At 34.0% G+C, this 8,424-nt stretch overlaps 1 long non-coding RNA gene across 1 annotated transcript; it reads right to left on the reverse strand.

The window, feature by feature from the left end:
* Window positions 1–4,276: 4,276 nt before the first annotated feature.
* Window positions 4,277–7,449, reverse strand: LOC133834344 (uncharacterized). The gene is made up of 2 exons (XR_009893342.1): window positions 6,999–7,449; window positions 4,277–4,531 (listed from the first exon to the last, which is right to left on the reverse strand). It is a non-coding gene; the product is annotated as an uncharacterized LOC133834344 (long non-coding RNA).
* Window positions 7,450–8,424: the final 975 nt, after the last annotated feature.

Here is an 8,424-nt window from a genome sequence, read left to right on the forward strand (position 1 = left end):
AATGACTGAAGCAATTAAAATAACTAATTTCTCATTAAAAAAAACTAAACGACAAAATAAGAAAATATGACTATTTATGTATTATTTCACTATTACATATATGTTTAGATAAGCAAATAAATGACAAAATAAATAATTAATAAAGAAAGATTAAATTTAAGCACATAAATATTTTTCAAAATTATAATTGATAGAGTAATTTAACTACTTTAATATGAAATTTTAAAATATGTGATGAGAAATTATTATGACTCATTTATTATTTTTCAATTCATTTACCTTATTTAGATGACTTTATTACATTTAAAAAAAAAAAAGATTATGTACACTTTAAAAGTAAATAAATCTAGGTTCATAAAAGTATGGAGTGAGAGTTTTAGTAGCACACATGGAATTCTATCTCAAAATTAATTAGTGACAAGTGGAGTAACTCATAGTCTTATATGTTGGTATATATTCTCACATCTATTCAATGTGAGACACTTTAACAAGCCATGAGTAACCCATGGTTGGTCCCACAGAGGCACTCATACCATTACAGCAGCAACTGCCCCACTAAATATTTAAATCTATGTAATTATATATATATAATACTAATCTAAATTTATCATTTAAGCCTTAACTGACCCACTAATGAAATTTTTACTATAAATTCCCCTAATAATGAATTGTTTATCATAAATTGGCCCCACTATCTTAAATTTCTCCCTCCGTTGCTGGTTGGTTGACTTATTAGAGCATGAAATAAAACTTATATTGTTTTAAGCAAGTTGTATATTAGAAAAATACATACACCAACATAAGGGAGAGTGAAGTTTACCATTACCGTTAAACGTAGCAAGTCTAACAACTCAAATATATATCGATAAATTGTAACCTTAATCTTAAGAACCCAAAAAAAGAGAAATACGACAACCATTAATGTCATTTTGTTTGATAATAGACGACTATATGTAAATCTTTGATCCCAACAAAAGACAGTGAACTGTTGATTGATATATACAGAACATTACCAGGAATTAAAGGATAATGGGATATGATTTATTGGTACTTGAGAATTTTGAGAATAACAAGAATTGGAGGGTGTTAATTATTAACGAAATAGGCGGGAAATAACGATTTTGCCCTTGGTGGCTGTAACATCCCCAATTTGCTAATAAGGTTTAGGGCCTTGATTAGCATGCCTGGAGGGCAATAAATGTTTAAACATGATAATATATGAATTTAAATGAATATGTGATTAGAATGCATGTTTAGGTGGAATAAATATGCATGTGGGCCCCATTTGATTGTTAGGGGTAAATTGGTAATTTTGGCCCGCTGAGGGTGTAAATGTAATTGTTAACCGAGATTTTTGGTAACTATATTTATATATGTTATTTAAGGATAATTGTAATGAAAGCTGAAGATTAACACATGGTTTTTACGTGGTTGGGGCGTTAACTAGCCTTAGTCCACGAGTCTGTAATATTAGAGCTTGAACAACCTTTTACAATGGAGTTTCTCTATGTATTTCGACAGAGTTACTGTATCTCAGATGATGAGAGATCCCTTTTACAGTGTTCTGTAGCTTATATTTATAGGCTTATGGGAACACTGGGCCTGGGCCGGGTACGACCCGGGCCCATCAGAGATATGGATATTCTTGGCCTTTCTAGTGGAAGCCCAATACAAAATATACAAAATACATGAATTCCAGACCAGCTAAGGCCCAATAAGTTGACTCAAGAGCTATATCTCGCCCGACAAAACGGTGCCTTTGGTCTGGACATTTCGAGTTACGAGGCAGATTCAGGAGACAAGACCAGTCAGAGTACTTGGCAGCGCAGACCTGAAACAACGGCGTGCAATCCCGAGGTGGCCTTTTCTGCAGGTGAAAAGTAAGGACAACGCCCACGCGGAGTGGGGTGGCTTCAGGATCCAGGACGCTTGACCCCTCCAACCGGGGATGAGGTTATCCGGGTCCGTTTACTTTGTCCCTCTTCATTTACCACAGGCCCAGACCGTACCAGGATCCGGGACCTGGACGCGTAGGTCGTGGGGGATCCGAATGATCTGTACATCACCCGGACGACCGTTCCAGAGGACGGAACCCAGAGGGCCATGCCGGACCCCTCAAATGGGCCCAGACATGCACCCCCGGTCCATCCCCCTCCCTCGGACATTTTCCGTACTAAGAGGCCTTGGGGCGAGCCTGCATGGTTACATGGCCCCTGAAAATGGGCCTGGACGAAGGCCCCGAGCCCATGTAGGAAATGGGGATAACAGTAATAATTGTGTAATATGACTAATACCACGTGTGAGTGGTGGTATAATTGTGATGCACGTGCCGAGATGGTCCTAGGGAGCTAATTAGTTTAAAAGTCACAACGGGATTAAATACCCGGCTTGGGAGGAGCCTAGGGGTATTTTGGGAAGTTTATAAATTGAGTTTGGGAATCTTTGGTTGATGGTTAATGGTATTTTAGTAGCTTGAGTGACCATTGGTAACCATTAAGGATAGTTATTTTAGGTGAGAAAATGGTATAATTGCAAGGAATGGAAATGTCTAAGTTACCCTAGAGGTTTAGATAGAAGGAGAATTAGAAGGAAGGGAAAAAGGGTCATTTGGTTGGGATTTAGATAAGTTTGGCTGAGGGAAAAATCATTCACGTTCTATACTTAGGCAAGTTAAGTTTTGGCTGAAAGAGAAGGGAAAACTAAAAAGCAAGAAAGAAGAAAGGAAGGGAGCTGGAATTTTGAGACTTAGGAGAAGAATCAAGGTGATTTGAGGCAATTGAAGCTAAACAAAAATCAAGATTATTCAGAGGTAAGTTTCATCTGTGAAATTTCTGTGTTTTTGCAAGTTCTTGTAGAGTTTAGGTTGAAAATTGAAAGATGGTTTGTGGCTGGTTTGTATGAGAATTCAGTTTGAGAAACCAAAGGATTTAGCTTGAAGCTGGAATCAAAGGAAGCTTAAGGTCGAATTCTTCTTTTGAGGTAAGAATTCTATGCAATTTTGAGGTTTGTTTCTGGTGTGGTTTAAGAATTTTGAAGCATGGTTTAAGTTTTATAAGCTTTGGTTTAAGTTTCTGGTTTACTGGTTTAAACTTCTAAAATTTGGAACCAAAGTGTGAATCATGGGTTTGATTATGTGTTTAGGCTTGTTGTTGGTGTTTATAAGTTGTTAGGTGGTTTATTTGGGGTTTTAAATTGAATTTGAGGCTTAGGTAAGCATTTGGGTTGGTTTGGGAGTCTTTTGGCTCGGGGAAAACACTTGGAGAAACCCATAATTCTGGGTTCGCGAAGGAGCACTGCGGCCCTGTTCTTCTGCGCCGCGGCGCTAGGATGCAGCAGGGGGCGAGGACCATTCTGGGTGCCGCAGCCCTCATTGGTGGGGGTCGTGGTGCTAGGCCAATTTTGGGCAGGGGAAATTTTCCATTTTAGGGCTTTTGCCCAGGGGGCTTGAGGGATGTTTCTGCTATTTTTTTTTTGGAAATTGGAGGTCCCGAGAGTACGGGATTGGTCAAGGGAAATGGTTTTGGATTGGTTAGTATTAAAGAATGTTTTAAATGTGTTGTGACTAGGTTTTCGGAGAGGCTCGGGTTAGAGGACCGTGCTCGTGACTTTGGTGCATAAGAAGCTCGGGACACAGGTAAGAAAACCACTGTTTTCCGAAGAGCATGAGTTGTGGGGCTCGGCCCTATATGTCTGTGTTGTGGGGTTTGACCCTTTGATTGAGTTTATGTATGCTTAGCTTGTTGGTTAGCTTTGTCATTTGTGAATGTGTTGATTGAGCGGCATGAGCCATGAACGGTGAAGAACGATAACGGCGAAGGCCGAGAACGGCAACGGGCCGGGAACGACGATCGGCACGTGGAGTGTAAGGCTGAGTGCGGCAAGAGATCAGGGCCGGAAGCAGCGTTTAGCACACGGAGTGTGAGTTGCTAGGACAGATCCTAAAGGATACCTGGAATATCCTCACGGTATCACTACTACAAAAAGGGTTTTTTAGGACTAGCATTGCGAGTCCTAAAAGAATGTTTTTAGGACTCGCGATGCGAGTCCTAAAAAATCTGGTTGAATGTCTTTAAGTAACTTTTGCGAGTCCTAAAAAATCTAGTTGAGTGCCTTTAAGTAACTTTGCGAGTCCTAAAAAAAATGTTTTTAGGACTCGCAACACTAGTCCTAAAAAATCGAGTTGAGTGTATTTAAGTAATTTTTTAGGACTCGCGGGTAATTTTTTAGGACTCGCTTTGCATGACCTTAAAAGTAATTTTTTTAAAAAAAAAATACAGCTACAATTTTAATTTTGATTTAAAAATATATATCCATTTGAGTGTCGAATATGTATCAAAAGAAATTTGAAAAGAAAATTCTAAAAAAATGGCAAAAAATTTTTACGAAATAAATTTAAAATTTCTAAACATGTATTGTAATTAGCTAGCTATAACATCATTCATTTTGCTCTAACCAATTGTAAAAATAACATTTCCCATTCTTCTCTAACTTCGTCAATTTCTTGAGTAGTATATGGCTTGTCGGAGGTGAACTGATAAAAAAACAAAAATTTAATTATAATTATATTAGTGGTAATAAATTCAAAGCATATATAGCCATGGTCATTTCAACCACTCATATACCATAGTTCCCCTCAATGTTTCTTATCAAGTAAAGCAAATTTGACTAAAATGTAAAGAACATCAAAATAAGAAATTCTCAAGTTCTAAAAACAAGACCCTTGTACAACCCTTGTACAGCTAAGAATATCGACACTTTCTCATGGCTTAAGTAGTTAGTCTTAGTTCTTTAAACTAAGGAATACATATCTGTCAGTCTCAATTTAAAAGTGCTCAAGCTAGTTAGTTTATCAAATCACATAGACATTAATAAACCAAATTACTAATCATTCATAGCACATTAGCAAATATACAATAAACAACGAGAAATTAATATACATATATACACACATATAAAGACATGCACTGTGTAGGTACTATGCATCAGATTCTAAGTCCATAGTACTTAGCAAGAAAAGAAAAGATAATATAGTTATAAATAAGAGCACCGAGAACATAAATATAATAGATCATTAATATGTAACACAAGCATACCGCATTGAGAATGTGAGAGAAATAGAAGGACCAAACCTAAACTGAAATTTTCAATTAAATTTACAACTTTTCTACAAAGAAAAAACACAACTGTTTTAGAAGATCTAATTACAAAGTTGTTAAAGTAACACAACAAGTTTTGAATAAGCCTAATCCAAATTTATAAATCTAATTCACATTTGAAAGTCTACGCAAAATAGAAAATCACAATTCAAAGTTATTTGCGCAAAATTTTATATAATGTATTACAAGATATAATATGCTTAATTATATATTAATTTCCTTTTTGCTTGGAGTCTAACAGAGCACTAAATGAATACAGGTATACAATAATCAACATAAAGTCTATCAACACAAAGTCTAATAGAGCATGAAATTAGTGTTATGTCCATGGTGGTTTCACATGCTAAGAAGGTAAACAATTATGTCGGGCAATGTGCATCCTAACAATATATTAAACTACACATTTATATTAAATTAGGACATAAAAAGTAGACTTGATCATATCCAAGTAAACTACAATTATGCTCTATTTGATTCCTATCATTCCAAATCTCACAAGCAAAGGTGCACCACGACACCAAAAACCAAGTCATGTGTTCAATCAACTTATTCTGCTCACTAATATTTGCTCATGATCAATCAAAATACCTCACAAAATGTCTAAACCACACACAAATCATTCCTGTAATATTTGTTATAACATGAAAATTTATATATATATATATATTCATATTAACAAGTGAGCCAAAATAAAGATATTTATCGATCTAAGCATAAAAAATGTCTTGAGACATATTTGAGGAAGTTTGATTAATATATATATATTGATACCAAAACTGATGTGACAATTAAAATAGCAAAGCTCACGGACAAGATGAGTACTAAACTTTATATGATATATTAATATTTGGTTGAACATCACACAATTTGTCACGTTATCTAAAAAGTTTGGATTCTCATTTCTCATGAAACAACAAGACATAGAAATTATCATCATTTTATTCAATATGTTGTATTAGTATATTATAGGGATTAGTATATAATCAATTACTCAATAGTGACTCACAAAAGTTAACCAATTATTAAATCTAATCTTTGATTAACGTTGTTCTAATTCTATAGGAGAGGATCCTTTAATTGTCTGAAGCAACTAATTTATTTTATTGTATAAAATAGTCATAAAAATGTTTTAACCAAATTATTTATTGACATGGTTGAATATTGTATTAATTACACAAATCCAACTTAATAAATAAAGTAAACACAAAATGTCACTTATGTTAGCCTAATGCAATTGTGTGATTTTAATTTTTTATGGGACAACTTATTTGCTTATCTTTGTCTTTTTAAGAACATAGTGAGCTTTTAGATCTGTACCCGTTGTGAAACTAAACAAGTGCAACATATACTTTATTCATTTCTATGATTAAAGAGGGCACGCTGAGCATTCATAAGAGGGGATCAAAAATTATTTTGATAACCAAGTTCATATGAGGGTTCAAATGTTAAATATCCAGATCACATATTTATCATTGTGGCAGTCATCTTTTTTATATTTCCACATAAAACTAAGTACAAAAAAATCTATAGAAAATCGGGCAGCATATCCCCTAATTTACTAGCCTAGCCATCTGTCACAATGAGCACCAATATGTCAAACAAATCAAACAGCACGCAGGTTTTCATCCATATATCACCGCAGCACACAAAATTCTCATAACCTACTTTACTAAGACATGCAAGTTCTCAATCTTCCGTTATCACCGCAGCACACACAATTCCCATAACCTACTTCACTACGGATGAATATCTAAGATATTCAAACTCCACTAAAGTAGTACAGTTATCATTCAAAATTGTAAAATATTGAATTTTTTTAAAACTAAATCAAATGCAACATACCTCTTGCAATTAGCTACCAATTCAATGCTTTAAGACCAATCAAAATATTAACCTATTCATTTTAATCAACATTATAAAACAAGAAAAATGTCAGATGTTGACATGCTCTTTTAAAAAGGTTAAAATCAACACAACAAATATATGCATACATACTTGTATATTCTTTTACAAGTCACACTTGCATCAACAGCTATTATTTGTCTAATAAACACTTTAAGAGCTTTTTTTATTTAGACACGAGTAAAAGATTCTAATTATGCTTTGGAGTGACCTTTCACCAAAATGGTGTAAAGAACCATTTCATGAGAATGCTATTCCAATCCATTAGTTTCTAACCAAATGAAGAAAAATAATAAAAGTAGATTCTTTTCCATTTTATGCATTTCTCCCTAACCAAACGGGCCTTGCTGTCTTCTTGTTTAGACTGCTGAAAGGCTTTTGAAAGAGTATGAATTCTATCTTCTGGTATGTATGCTTTATCGATTTTGATCACTTTCCTCTCTTTTGGTTCTAGTTATGGTATGTGCTTTCGAAGACTTTGGCTGAGGATGCTGCATGGAAGTTTGTTAATGAGAAGAGGATTGACATGGTTACAATTAACCCAGCTATGGTGATTGGTCCTCTGTTACAGCCAACACTAAACACAAGTGCTGCTGCAATTTTGAACTTGATAAATGGTACTTTTTCTTTACTGATCATTACCAAGTTTTTACTGATACATCTTATTTAGGATCTCCCTCATTACTTTAGATCATGTTTGGAAACTTGGATTAGATTTGATATGATTGGATAAATTTTGTCATGTGATGATATTGAATATATCAATCCAACACAAGATAACTAAATCTCTCCATCTTTATGTATGTTTATAGTAAGAAAACAAAAAATTTTAAGTGACACATAATACTATTTAATTATTATTATTATTATTATTATTATTATTATTATTATCATTATGATATTTATGAGGATATCAACTACTTGCCAATATTTTAATTTATCAAAAAACATATATATAGAGACTGTCTAGCTACCAGTAAATGCAATCGATCTTTTCAGGCTCTTAATCAACAATCCATTGGACTTTATATACTCATTGCCCCTTTTGAATTTTAAACTCCCCAATTGATCATAAAAATACACTAAAAAAAACAATTTTATTTTTATGGTGGCATTCAAGCCTCTACTATAGCTGTACTTACGACAAATTCAGATATGGAATTAAGCAGACCCAACAACAACAACAACAACAACAATAATAATAATAATAATAATAATATTACTTTACTTTAAAGCTTTCAATAAATTAATTTTTGCTGTCTTTATTTTCTCGATCTCTAGTGAAAGAAACATTGACGAGAGTAAGATTGACAAGAAAGGGAATATTAAATTGTGTATTTAATTAATTATATGTTTGGACTGGTTT

Source organism: Humulus lupulus, chromosome 5 (genome assembly GCF_963169125.1).
Source record: "Humulus lupulus chromosome 5, drHumLupu1.1, whole genome shotgun sequence".
Lineage (NCBI taxonomy): Eukaryota > Viridiplantae > Streptophyta > Magnoliopsida > Rosales > Cannabaceae > Humulus > Humulus lupulus.